Source organism: Tachysurus vachellii, chromosome 4 (genome assembly GCF_030014155.1).
Source record: "Tachysurus vachellii isolate PV-2020 chromosome 4, HZAU_Pvac_v1, whole genome shotgun sequence".
In the NCBI taxonomy this organism is placed as follows: Eukaryota; Metazoa; Chordata; class Actinopteri; order Siluriformes; family Bagridae; genus Tachysurus; species Tachysurus vachellii.
Genome location: NC_083463.1, coordinates 29,898,489 through 29,913,139, shown reverse-complemented (window position 1 = coordinate 29,913,139; position 14,651 = coordinate 29,898,489). Strand labels below are relative to the sequence as shown.

Here is a 14,651-nt window from a genome sequence, read left to right as displayed (position 1 = left end):
CGAAGACCATTCGTATTTCCTCTACTGTAATCATAAGTGAATTTGATTGACAGGATGATTGAAAAAAAAAACAAACAAAACAAACAAAAAATACTACTAGAATATAAAGACGTGACAGAAAGACGTTAGAGAATGTTTAAAGTCAGAAGGAAGATTTATTTCTACACTTTAGACGCATTACGCTGTGCGTGTGCGCGGCGTCTGACACAGCTAACGTATATACATTGTTCCAAAAGGAGCAATAATTCTGGATTGGCCTCATTACGAAGTGCCTAATTGCCTTCAGACGATTACACGTTCGGCATGTGAATATACTGGGGACCAATGATGAACTCCCATCATTTATTTTATCATTGATAAATAAATTACTGGCTAATTATGAATCTGGGAATGTCTCTGGGTCGGAGGAAAACATCAAGACCTGGCACTAAGTGCTCCAGCGTCTCAATTACAGTGCAACACTGAGACGTTTACCATCGTGCGCAATCTCTCTCTCTCTCTGAGACGGATCGGCGAGTCTGGAGTGTGTAAATCAGGACTAGACTTCTCCGAAAGAGCATAGAGCAGCCGAGCTATCGCTCTCCCGCTCCTCTAATGTTCCCTAATGGCCTAAATCCTAATTGAGTTAAGCATTAATTCGGAGCTGAAGAAGAAAGCATGATGGCAGGGTGATGCTTCCTGTATCGCTATGAAAGCAAGCTTTCGTTTGACATAAATATGGATTTGTGTCTCGGATCGAGTGCGAGCCATGCGTCTTCGCGTCCGGCGACGGAAGACAATGACCTGGAAAGTTACGAATAAACGAAGGAACTCACTCACTCACTCATTTTCTACCGCTTATCCGAACTACCTTGGGTCACGGGGAGCCTGTGCCTATCTCAGGCGTCATTGGGCATCAAGGCAGGATACACCCTGGACGGAGTGCCAACCCATCGCAGGGCACACACACACACTCTTATTCACTCACACAATCACACACTACGGACAATTTTTCCAGAGATGCCAATCAACCTACCATGCATGTCTTTGGACCGGGGAGGAAACCGGAGTACCCGGAGGAAACCCCCGAGGCACGGGGAGAACATGCAAACTCCACACACACAAGGTGGAGGCGGGAATCGAACCCCCAACCCTGGAGGTGTGAGGCTAACGTGCTAACCACTAAGCCACTGTGCCCCCCAGAACAGTAATTAAACAGCTTATAATCTTATAGCGGATTCATATTACAGCAATCTGATATCTGAAGGAAAAAAGAGACTCAGAGACGAGCACGATGTCAAGAAACGTCAAAATCCGACGAGTCTTTTCTGCTGGTGTAATTGAATTTTCCTTTGCTTGTCCGTACGATTTTTTCATGTCAGTACTGTAAGACGTCACCGCGGAGACGCCTTGCGTCACGGGGTTCCGGCTCACCTCTTCTGAGCAACTTTTTAGGCCTAATAAAATGTGTGTGAACGGCTGCTTTTTGCTCTGGTTGCTTTAATAAAGCATGAGGAGAATCGAGTCCCCGGAGCTGAGCGACTGTCACCTTCAGCTGGCGTCTCTGTCATTTATTCAGCAGCATCAGGTCATTAAATTCGCATTAGGCCAGTGTGGCACTCTCGAGACCCTCGCACACACCTACGACCGCTGGACGGAGATTGCCGGTGCGGCTGCCGGATCAGAGCCGGGGATCATTAGGGCGTGTGATGGATATGAGTGTGTGAGTACAGGGGAAGGTCCTGCCGTCTCCAGAGAGACCACGCTGGCAGAGAGAAGTTTGAGAAGTATAGCATAAGTGGCATTACCTTCCTCTTGTGTTTGAATCATTTATTTAAATCCCTGATTGTTTCACATCATACCCACACGCACACACACACACACACACATGCGCCAGCTCCCTCATGTCGTGTTCGGTGTCTTCACAGCAGAGTTGTCAAGAGAGAGACAATTACCGCATTGGCTTAGCCGAAGGGACTCTCGGTGACCTTCGTCATGTGTGTGTGTGTGTGTGTGTGTGTGTGTGTGTGTGTGTGTGTGTGTGTGTGTGGATTTGGATATGAATGTGTCCTTCGTTGCTCTCCATTTGTCTGAATATTGTTGTTTATGAGAATGGTGTCTTTTTATTGGTCAATCCGGATGGACAGATGCTGCGCTTGGCCGCCGCCCAGAGCTCACTGTCCGCTGTACCTGAGGGCAAACGGTCACACGAGCAGCTCATTGGAGACGTGACAAGTCAATTCACTCGGTACGTTAGATTAAGTGAGCGTGCGTGTGTGTGTGTTTGTGTGTGTGTGTGATAGAGTGTGCAATTCAGTTTGATGGGTGTAATAGAGAAGCAAAGGCAAAGAGGCAAACAGCAGTCATTTGCATTATTGCAATGTTTTTTTCTTCTAATTAGCTTGTGCATAATGTGTGTGTGTGTGTGTGTGTATGTGTGTTTGTGTGTTTATACAGAGATGGTGATCGGAACGTTCATTTGTCCCGTACGTAACGGAACGCTCCGAAGTTCATATCGTAGATATTCACATCACAGTCTTTCCGTTTTGCCACATATCGGATTTCTTGGTGTTCATTTATCTTTACTTGGATCTCAAAAAAAAGGAAAATATGTAAAAACAAAAAAGCAATAAGGAATAGAAAGATGGCATGTTTGGGAAAGGAAGACTGACATATAGTGTGTGTGTGTGTGTGTGTGTGTGTGTGTGTGTGTGTGTGTGTGTGTGTGTGTGTGTGTGAGAGAGAGAGAGAGAGAGAGAGAGAGAGAGAGAGAGTTCAATTAGAAGAGCAGGTGAAGAAGTCATGTGAGTAAACAGAGAGAGAGAGAGAGATATATATAGAGAGAGAGAGAGAGAGAGTGCAGAGGGGGGCAGAAAGAAAGAGAAGAAAGGGACAGAGAGACAGAGTGAGGAACGGAAAGAGAGGGAGTGAGAAGGAGCAGAGAAAGAAAGAGAGGGGAGTGGAAAGAGAGAGAGAGGGACAGAAGGAGATAGAAGAGAAAGAAAAAGTGTGAGACAGATAGAGGAGACAGAGAGAGAGAGAGAGAGAGAGAGAGAGAGAGAGAGAGAGAGAGAGAGAGAGACAGGGAGGGACAGAAGGAGATAGAAGAAAAAGAAAAAGTGTGAGACAGATAGAGGAGACAGAGAGAGAGAGAGAGAGAGAGAGAGAGACAGAGAGAGAGAGAGAGAGAGAGAGAGAGAGAGAGAGAGAGAGAGAGAGAGAGAGAGACAGAGAGAGAGAGAGAGAGAGAGAGAGAGAGAGAGAGAGAGAGAGAGTAAGTCACTGAGTGAGTGAGAAAAACATAATGAACTAGGACCGCTGTGGGACTTTAGTGGGCTCCGTAATGACTCGGGGCCCCATTGTATCGACTGAGGCCCCTCAGCGGCTCTCTGGACAGACGGGAGCACGAGTCTGAGTTACAATGACACACGTTCCCTAAGAGAGCTGCACTAATGCATGCAGTTCATCTAAACAGAGAATGAAGGAACGAAGATGAAAGAAGAGAGGGAAGAAAAAGAGCAGGGAAAGAAAAGAAGAAAGAAAAAATAAAGGAAAAGAAAAGAAATGACAGGAAAATTCTAGGAATTAACAGAACGAACAGAGATGAAAAGAAGAGAGGAGGGGAAAAAAAGGATGGAAATGAAAAGGAAAGAATAGGAAAGACATGAGACTGGACAGGAAAAATGATAAATATTAAAGAAAGGAATAGATATAAAAAGAGAAAAATTAAAAGAGGGGAGAAAAGGTGAAGTGCAAGTAAAGAAAGACGGTGTGTGTGTGTGTGTGTGTGTGTGTGTGTGTGTGTGTTTGTGTGTGTGTGTGTTGACAGGTCCAGGTCTGTTCATTGCTTTTTGCTCCATGCATTAAACACACACTGGGAATAAGACTGACAGATCTCTCTCTCTCTCTCTCTCTCTCTCTCTCTCTCTCTCTCTCTCTCTCTCTCTCTCTCTCTCTCTCTCTCTCTGCACAGGCTGGAAATGGCTTCATTAAAGCAGGAGCACGGCCGTAGGGAGCGTCTAAAGCATGCCGCTCTGCCTAATCTGCTATTTATGATGGCCTAAATGTATCTGGATGAAAGTTTAACGCGTGACGGCAGGTATGCAGCAGAACGTCCATTAAAAAAGATGAAAGGAGGACGTGGTTCCCCAGGCGACGGGATGATGTTGGCACGGCGACAGCAATTCAAATACAACGTCATGCTTTTAAACCTTTTTCTCTGTTCACCGATAGACGTAACATGTGTGTATATCAACGACTGATGAGATCTCGTCTTCAGATTAATTATTAAAACACACAGCACATGCTCGAGGAGCCTCACGGTACACAAAAGGGCGGGAAGAAACGTGTGATGGACGAATTATAATGGACGATTTGTGGAATAGAGCAGAATGAGCCGACACTGGCTAAATGAGTGTGTGTGTGTGTGCGTGTGTGTGAGTGAGAGACTATAGTAGTAGTGAATGATTGAGTGAACACATAAATAACTATCTGTAAAAGTTTATATGTCTGAGTTAGATGAATAGAGGAGTGTAAGTGAATACATGAGAGTGAGTGTGTGAGTGGATAATAAATGAATGAGTTAGTGAGTGTATTAATGAATAAGTGTGTGAGTGAGTGAGTTAGTGAGTGAGTGTGTTAATGAATGAGTGTGTGAGTGAGTGAATGTGTTAATGAATGAGTGTGTGAGTGAGTGAATGTGTTAATGAATGAGTGTGTGAGTGAGTGAATGAATGAGTGAGTAAGTGATTTGGTGAGGTGTGTGTTAATGAACAAGTGTGTGAGTGAGGGTGTTAATAAATTAAAGTGTTAATGAATGAGTGTGTGAGTGGGTGAGTGACTGACTGGGTGAGTAAGTGACCGAGTGAGTGAGTGAGTGTGTTAATGAATAAGTGAGTGATTGATTGAGTGTGTGAGTGAGTGAGTGAGTTAATGGATGAGTGAGTGAGTGAGTGAGTGACTGACTGAGAGAGTGAGTGAGTGTGTTAATGAATAAGTGAGTGATTGAGTGAGTGTGTGAGTGAGTGAGTTAATGGATGAGTGAGTGAGTTAATGGATGAGTGAGTGAGTGAGTGAATGGATGAGTGAGTGAGTGAGTTAATGGATGAGTGAGTGAGTGAGTGAGTGAGTGAATGGATGAGTGAGTGAGTGAGTGAGTGAGTGGGTGGGTGAATGAGTTAATGGATGAGTGTGTGAGTTAATGGATGAGTGAGTGAGTGAATGGATGAGTGAGTGAGTGAGTTAATGGATGAGTGAGTGAGTGAGTTAATGGATGAGTGAGTGAGTGAGTTAATGGATGAGTGAGTGAGTGAGTGAGTTAATGGATGAGTGAGTGAGTGAGTGAGTGAATGGATGAGTGAGTGAGTGAGTGAATGAGTTAATGGATGAGTGAGTGAGTGAGTGAGTGAGTGAATGAGTTAATGGATGAGTGAGTGAGTGAGTGAGTGAGTGAATGAGTTAATGGATGAGTGAGTGAGTGAGTGAGTGAGTGAGTGAATGAGTTAATGGATGAGTGAGTGAGTGAGTGAGTGAGTGAGTGAGTGAGTGAATGAATACTTTAATATGTGTAAAAAATATGTGTATATGTGTAAGATGGTTCTGTCATGTACATGAGTGTCATTCACTCTAACTGTGTGTATGTGTGTGTGTGTGTGTGTGTGTGTGTGTGTGTGTGTGTGTGAGTATGTTTGTGTGTGTGAGTGAAATGACACACAAGCTATACAGATGGCTTTGTTGTCCTGACCTGGCTTGAATATAAAAATTTGTGACATAAAGTGGCACCATTTCATATCTGTTTAGCATCGACAGGCTGGATAATGGCACAGTTAGCAACACCGGTGGCTTGGCAGCACACACACACTCACACACACACACACACACACACATTGCTGATTAATGCATGAACCATGTGTTCACTGAGACGAGGAAGCATGAACACCGACGCTAACATCAGGTGATGGTTACGTGACTAAACAGCGTTAGGCTTCTTGAATATTCCGTGAACTTTTCACCGTCACCAGGACGCATTACAGGAGCACATCTGAGATCATAAGCTGCTGATGTTCTCACTTAAATCCACAATAGCGGTAAAATATTCAAAGATGCTAACGTTAAAAACCACAAACATGTACACTTTATCCTCCCAACGTTCCTATTGTTACTTTATACCTTACCTACGTTATAGTAGCTATAAACACTCGTTCTTGTCCTAAAGACGACAATAAAGCACTGACACTGAAGACTCCTTCCACCTTCCGGAAATAAATGGAAATTTTCCTTACAGGAAATTCGTCACCATAGTAACGATTATCTATCATTATTATTATTATTATTATTATTATTATGAAGTATAAATCCAATTAAATTATGGGATGCGTCTGCTACATTCAAGTCCCTGTGAGTCAGTCGTTGCTATAGAAACAATACACTGTAAAGAATTTGCTGGAATTTGACGGTCAGCAGAGGACCAGCGATCTTTACGGATCGTTTCCTGTTATTTTAACAGTATGTGTGTTTAAATTTGCTGAGTAAAATGTTAAGTAAATATATAAATATATTTATATATATATATATATATATATATATATAAATATATAAATATAAACATTGTAAAATAAAATAAAACATAATCTGCAACTTCGGGGCACGGTGGCTTAGTGGTTAGCACGTTCGCCTCACACCTCCAGGGTCGGGGTTCGATTCCCGCCTCCACCTTGTGTGTGTGGAGTTTGCATGTTCTCCCTGTGCCTCGGGGGTTTCCTCTGGGTACTCCGGTTTCCTCCCCGGGTCCAAAGACATGCATGGTAGGTTGATTGGCATCTCTGGAAAATTGTCCGTAGTGTGTGAGTGCGTGAGTGAATGAGAGTGTGTGTGTGTGCCCTGTGATGGGTTGGCACTCCGTCCAGGGTGTATCCTGCCTTGATGCCGGATGCCGCCTGAGATAGGCACAGGCTCCCCGTGACCCGAGGTAGTTCGGATAAGCGGTAGAAAATGAATGAATGAATGAATGAATAATCTGCGACTTTTGCTTATTCGGCTGATTCGATTATAGAAGCTTGGAAGTGTCGGGATTTGAACCGACGTCATCGTTATTTATCCCATGATGCATTGCATTCTCTGAAATTTCACTTGTCCCCTGATTGAAAGGAATTTTTGCAGTATATAATACAGATATTGTACTTTTTTCTACATAACATATATTTAAGCGAGCTCTTTCAAATCATGACCAATCAGAATGCAGAAAGACGTCCTAGGTTTCACTTATTTCCCGAAACTCTGATGTTCCGTCATCCAGACGTTCGGTCCCGATCGACGCTCAGCGAAAGCCTCATCTCCTCGGATATGACGTTATATTAAACCTGTGGCCATAAAGCCATGCTAAGGCGACACATCACCTCTTCATCATTAAATATTTTATTAAAGCAGCACCCGAGATGCATCAAATGTACATTAAAACGCACACGAAAACACATTAAACTTCCGGGCCGTGCCTGTACGCTAATGTAAAATAAATCTCTTCTGTTTAAACTTGCTCCTTAAGTGAATAAACGGAGCATGTATGATTGAACGCACGCCACCGGCAACTTAGGTAAGGGCTAAGATAGAAAACACTGAGAGAGAGAGAGAGAGAGAGAGAGAGAGAGAGAGAGAGAGAGAGAGAGAGAGAGAGAGAGAGAGAGAGTGTGTAGCTTTGTCAGGCAGCATTTGGTGAGGAAATTACAGTTAGGTCCCAGGGTTCTAAAGCAAAGCCATAATGGAAGATGCTTTAAGAATTTTAAAGTAACACACACACACACACACACAAAAGTGGCAACAGCATGGTGTGAGTGTGGTGCATTTGCTCTACCATGACTTTATGTTGGTTGTAGAGATTTAAATTGGCCCTCAAATGATTTCAGAAATCGAGGGTCAAAAAATTAATTTTTACAAAAAAACAAACAAACAAACAAAAACCCAACAAAAGCAGAATATAAAAACCACAATGTTTCCAGACCTTGAAGATGTTCATAACAGCTTAGAATGGACAGACTATAATATAGAAAACATTATTTATTTATTTAATTTTAATTTTATTTTTTTTTTGTTTGTATATAGATTTATTTGTTTATTTAGGGGGGGTCACGGTGGCTTAGTGGTTAGCACGTTCGCCTCACACCTCCAGGGTTGGGGGTTTGATTCCCGCCTCCGCCTTGTGTGTGTGGAGTTTGCATGTTCTCCCCGTGCCTCGGGGGTTTCCTCCGGGTACTCCGGTTTCCTCCCCCGGTCCAAAGACATGCATAGTAGGTTGATTGGCATCTCTGGAAAATTGTCCCTAGTGTGTGAGTGTGTGAGAGAATGAGAGTGTGTGTACCCTGCGATGGGTTGGCACTCCGTCCAGGGTGTATCCTGCCTTGATGCCCGATGACGCCTGAGATAGGCACAGGCTCCCCGTGACCCGAGGTAGTTCAGATAAGCGGTAGAAAATGAATGAATGAATGAATGAATGAATGATTATATATGTAAATATTTATTTATTTAATTGTTTGTTTGATCAATTGTTTCTTTCTTTCTTTCTTTCTTAAATGTGATGGAATTATTTGTTAATTCGTTCATTCATTTAACTTGGCTTTGTGCAATGTTTTTATTTTCTTTCCACTAAACATTCAATAAAAACAATAAATTGAGAATCAGCAAAAAAAGAAGAAGAATAAGAAGAAGAAGAAGAAGAAGAAGAAGAAAAAAAAAACAGCCCATGATGCAAGACCGGCAGTAAAAGTAGGCATTTGGATTGTAAACACTCTGAAATGGGACTTTAAACGTAGTCGTTGAATAGAGTGAAACATAGCGAAAGCCGTATTACCGCATCTATCGCGTACGTGTGTGTGTGTGTGTATCTGTAACACAGTGTACCATGTGACATGAGTAATAACACGCAGCAGGCTAACACGCTAGCTCCACCACCGCTCATCTGTCATAATGATTTCATAACTGAGAGTGTGTATGATACTTCACTCTGACTCCAGTGACAGCATCAATCTCCACTCAGTCTGATTCTGTCACACAGTCTTTTAGTGACGATTGATTAAAGAAGTGTGGCACCGTCTCGCTCTCTCTCTTCTCAGAAAACCTGTATACCTCATGACACTCTCAGAAACAGCCATTCATCTGGAGTTCTTTATTTAGATTAGATTAGATTAGATTAGATTAGATTAGATTAGATTAGATTCTTACTTTGGGTTACAAGGCAATGAAATGCACTTAGCATCTAACCGTCATGTGGTTTGAAAACGATGCATCGTTAGTGCCAGAAATAACGGTTGAAAAATATTCTGTTTGATAGAATTTGTTATAAACAATGTGATTATTAGACTGGGTTGCCAAAAAGGTCATAACATGCAAGTTTTTAAGCTCTCACACCTTCAGGATTCAGGCCTGAGCAGTAGATGGCAGATCGAGACTGTAGTTTCTTTTGAACAGGTTCAATCCGATACACATTTTTGACTCCGATCTCCAAGCAAATTTTGACAAACGAGATTCGTTCTGAATTCCATTCCTGCGAAACAAACACAAACGCGAGCACGTTTTCACCGGCTCCGACCTCCAATCTGCACGTTCGTACGAATTTGCAATCATGAGCTGGTGTCGTGTCCACACCTGATTCCACTTGTGAAGCGCTTGATGATTAGCTGATGAGCCGAATCAGGTAGCGATCGAGGGAGGAAAAAAAAAAGAGCGTGTTTTCGTCGTCGTCGTTCGTCGGCGACGTCTGCAGGTGGGCTGAGCTCTGATAAATAAACGTCTGGTTTGAAAGGCGGCTGCAGGAAGAACAGAAGGAGTCGGCGTAACTCCGAGCGAGCTCCGTGTGATTATAATGGCAGTGCAGTGCTGATTCAAATATTTATTCCACAGTAAATCTGACAGGGTATCACTTTCATACGCCAGCGGCCCAGTGGAGATGAGCGGTTTGATCAGCCTGACATTTTCCTATACACACCGGTACCACACGGGCGGGCACACTTACTCACGTCCACACGCATACACACACGGAGGCATGTGGAGTTCATTACGGCCGTGTTGTTTATTGAGAGTTCAAACGAATTCACCTCGGCTCAGGCAAGATCTGTCAAATCTCATGTCAATCAAACCAGCCCCGCCCACTAAAGACGAACAGCCCTTTTTTTTTTTCTGTAGTTCTGACAAAGGGCAGATACAGATCACAAAATCGTGCGAGAAAAGAAACCACACACGTAACTCAGGCCGAAGGCGTCAGGAGGATTTCTGGTCATCTGGATGATTTGGGGGTTTGAGTTCCACTTGGGTTAACATAATATACTGCAAATAATTCAGATGAAGATAAGCTGCACTCGGAATTTCTGTAATAATTAGATAAATAAATAAAAACGAATACGATCGGCCGGGGCAGAGGGACGTCTGTTCGGTCACGTGGAATGTTCTGGAAATGTATAGATTCATTAGAAATGAAAAATTTATATATCTGGATTCGAATGCTCGAATCTGATTGGTCAGAATATTCATTTCATACCACGGCTCGGAAAGTAGTTCGGCTACAACACGATTCATAGTTTTATAGAAATGGTTCTTATTGTTTCTATAGTAACAGCTCTTACACAGAGATGCAGGGATTATGACATCACATCATTGTTGTTGTTCAGTAAAGTAAAACAATGGTTCCTGAAGACATTTCTAGAACATTCTTGAAAAACAAAAAAAAAAACAAAAGCAAAACCAAACCAAAAAAAAGCTTGGAAGACGTTTAAAGGAATTCTCCAGAAAACCGTTTTAAACCTTCATGCTGTCTATGTGCTGGGCACTTAAAGAAGGTCCAGAAAGAAATTTCCAAAATTTTCCTGAAGAAATATCAGGACGATCACGAAGATTGAACAAAAGATCATACAATTCTTAAAAATGGTCTAGATTAGAAGATTCTTAATCCTGAAAAACATTGGACAAAAACTCCAGAAGAGCTTAAAAAAAGATCTTTAAAAAAGGGTATTTTTAAAAGATTTGAAGACAACATTTAAAAAAACCTTTTGAGGAAACTGAGGATTTCTATACGATTTTTTTTTAATATTTAAAAAAAACGCATTAAAAACAATAGTATGTCCTTAGAAAATATCTTAAAATAAATTTCTTAAAATATTGACATTGAAAAATATCAAGTGAAGAATTTTCAACGTCTTTAAAGATTTTTTCGAAGAAATTTCCAGAAAATCATCGACAATTAACTGACACGAGAAATTCCTGAAACTTGAAGAAAATCCTTTTCATTACATTTTTTTTTCTTATTAAAACGCACAAGTTCCTTCGAGATCCTTAAACATTTTTCTTCAGAAGACACTTTTCTTGAGATGCTTAAACCCTCCTGACTCTTTTCTCCTCTAAGTCCGCACGTCTTCTATCGGTTGCCGTAGATACGAAGTAATTCATCGTAGTTACATGACGAATCATCACACTTCAGACCTCGCTCGCTAGATCGTGCAGGTTTGAGCCGACCGGACAGTCGGCGTCTGTTCTGCCTTCACGTGGAAGAGTAACGAGTAATTATGATGCACTAGAGCGGAGAATGTAACACACACACAAATCTACACACCGTGAGTCTCAATTACTGCTCATTTTTAATGGTGGTCAATCTTTAATGACGCGTGTTCAAGGTGAACACACGGATCACGTCGCCTCACCCTTCATCAAAGCTAACACCGTGTGCGCCGTGCCGGTTGCTTGACTGTGATTGGTGTGAAACCCCGCTGGTGTGTAAAATAAGATTTATGAGATGGGACTGGCGTACTGACCCGTACCTACGACCCGCCCCACTTCCATCTTTTTCACCTCTCACCCCGACAGGCTCGAGCTGACCTATTGAAGCGCAGAGGGAGTCACCCATGAACGAGGCTTGTTGACCAGAACAACCAATCAGGCACGACTCCCCCTCCATCACACCCAGTCACCCCAAAAATCACTCTCGCTCACCCTCACGTCGGCAGACGCGCTTGTAGGCGACGGAGTGGAAATCGGAGAAGTGAAACTTAACAAAAGGTCAGAATTAACAACCGCTGCCTTAGCGGATAGAGTTACTTTAGCAAAGCGCTAGTCTGAATTTCTTTCTTTCTTTCTTTCTTTCTTTCTTTCTTTCTTTCTTTCTTTCTTTCTGTTTTCTTTTTGCACTGTTCTAATCAACGACTGCTAATCCAATACGTCGTAAAACGAGAACAGTAACATCAAAAACACGCGACTCTAAAAGAGAACGACGTGAAGACGTCACGTGACGTAGAATTTTTTTTCGAAAGAAAAAACGTGATAAAACGAGATAAAAAAAAAAGGAAAAAGTGAAAACACAAACCACAGATAAATGAAATTAATATTAACAACGAATATTTCTGAAAGTGTTCAGCAGTATGCAAGACATCATCTTTCATCTGGTGAAAAAAAATAAAGAGAGAAAGAAAGGAAAAAAAATGATCGAGAGTCTTTTTTTCTCTTTCTTACTCTTGACCCTTTGTTACTCTGTAATCCAAACAGGACGTTCAAAAACTTCTTTAGAGATATTAACTGGAATCTAAACGTAAGAGAAACCTCTAAGTGTCGTTATTGTTTTCGGAAAAAACAAACAAAAAGTAAAGCAGGTCGTTTTGACCCCGAACACAGAACGAAGTTGAAAGTTGCTGCCTCGTGTCAGCGTGACTCAGAGGCAGGTCAGAGTCAGCGCAGCTCGGTTCAGACCACACAGCGTCCGCTCTACATTCCTGACTGCAGTCACGCCGCTTTCTTCCACACTTCACATTTTAGTTTTACTCCCAGGAACAAACGTATAACAAAAGTCAGACATGTGTGCTGTAGGGTTTAATTAAAATCCTCTTCATCATTTGTCTGGACTGTCTCGAAATAAAATGAAGACACGTAGCCGCGAGTGAATTGGACGTAGACGTATCGCTTGCAATTTTGGAAAGAGGAAAGTTATCTGAAGACTCGGCTGGAGCCTTGTGGTGGCATTCGCTCTCTTTCTCTCTCTCTCTCTCTCTCTCTCTCTCTCTCTCTCTGTCTACACACACACGTATGCACACTGAGGATAAATATTTGTATCTCTGTGGTGGACTCGTTTCTCTGAGATCAGCAGTCTGGAATGTGCCAGTGTTTATGAAGCACTGTTGTTACAGTTGGGATCTCAGAGAGAGAGAGAGAGAGAGAGAGAGAGAGAGATGCTGAAAGAAAATAAGGTAAATGGACCTACAGGCCTACCTAAGTCTAGTACACTGATGCTGACATACAGTAGCGCACACTATGATGACACAGGCCACGCCCCCTTCACTAGGACTAGAACTTACAAATGCATAAGCCACGCCCCTTTCACCTGACAAGCACATACTACATCCCTCCTTCATTAGAACTTGAACTGATAATCACATAAGCCACGCCCCTACTCTAAACCTGATAAGCACATAAACCACACCCTCTTTACCTGACAATCACGCAGACCACACCCCCTTCATTAGAACTTGGACATACAGAGACATAAACCACACCTTCCCCATTAACACTAATTTGAAAAAAAAAAAAAAAAGTCACACCTCCTTTACTAGGACAAGAACTGACAAGTACATAAGCCACGCCTCATTTACTGGGAGGTTCCTACTCTTTCACCGAGATGCCACACCCCCTTCTCTACGAGGCCACACCTCCTTAAATATTTGTGTTCGAAGTTCTTCTTACTCAAAACTGCAGCACCTTTTTTCAAACAGGTGTGTGTGTGTGTGTGTGTGTGTAGCAGAGTCTTCATCAGAAGGCGAGTCTCTCCAGGCGGTGTCGAGTGGAGTGAAGGCAGCCATTAGCATGCTGATATTAATTGTCATGTTTGATTGCGGGTTATTAGTGCGGCCTGCATTGTTCCTGTTTGTAAACAGACGCGCAGGTAATGCGCCGCTAATCGCTCCGCTAGGCCCATCTGCTCTGGGGGAGGTACCCTCACACACACACACACACACACACACACACACACACACACACACACACACACACACACACACACAGAGTGGCACACAGGTGTTGATCCGTATTCATTTTTCATTTACCTCCACGTGCTGTGTGATGTTACGGACCGATGTGGACGAGGCCAGCTGTTTCAGCTCTGGCAGAATCCCAAACTTCCTGTCAGGATGCCATGAGTGCGGCATCAGACACAAGACCTCTCGGATCAGGTGCAGAACGAGTCGTGTCAGACACTGCATCGCTCATTACACACACACACACACACACACTCTCACACACACCTATCTCCCACACTTGGAAAGCAGCCAGCGTGAGATGAAGTGGTAGATACAGGCTGAGAGCCGGAATGGAAAAGGCCACCGGATGTGTGTGTGTGTGTGCGTGTGTGTGTGTGTTTGTGAAGGGTGATTGTGCATGGTTGTAATTACACGTGCTTTAATTGATAAGGTGGAAAAGCAGCATTGATTTGGTGTCAGCTGTAAAGTGAGGCTCGCCGCGCTGGAGTCAGTGGTGAGGCGAAAGCAGTGCGGCCGTAATGACTGCACCGTTCTGCTCTGTCAGCTCCGCTTTCGCAACTCTCTCTCTCTCTCACACACACACACACACACAGCTGAGGGACATTGCTGAGATACCACCATTAAAAACACACTCAAGCACAACGCAAGAACCCGGAGACTTTTCAGCACAGAGTC

At 43.0% G+C, this 14,651-nt stretch overlaps 1 long non-coding RNA gene across 1 annotated transcript in view; it reads right to left on the bottom strand.

Moving 5' to 3' along the window:
* Positions 1 to 14,364, bottom strand: part of LOC132844104 (uncharacterized) — a 27,653-nt gene extending 13,289 nt beyond the window's left edge. Inside the window, exons 1-2 of the long non-coding RNA XR_009648333.1 lie at positions 14,241 to 14,364; positions 14,043 to 14,156 (exon numbers count right to left, since the gene is read on the bottom strand). This is a non-coding gene — a long non-coding RNA (uncharacterized LOC132844104). The remainder of the gene's footprint in view (positions 1 to 14,042; positions 14,157 to 14,240) is intronic.
* Between the last annotated feature and the right edge of the window lie 287 nt (positions 14,365 to 14,651).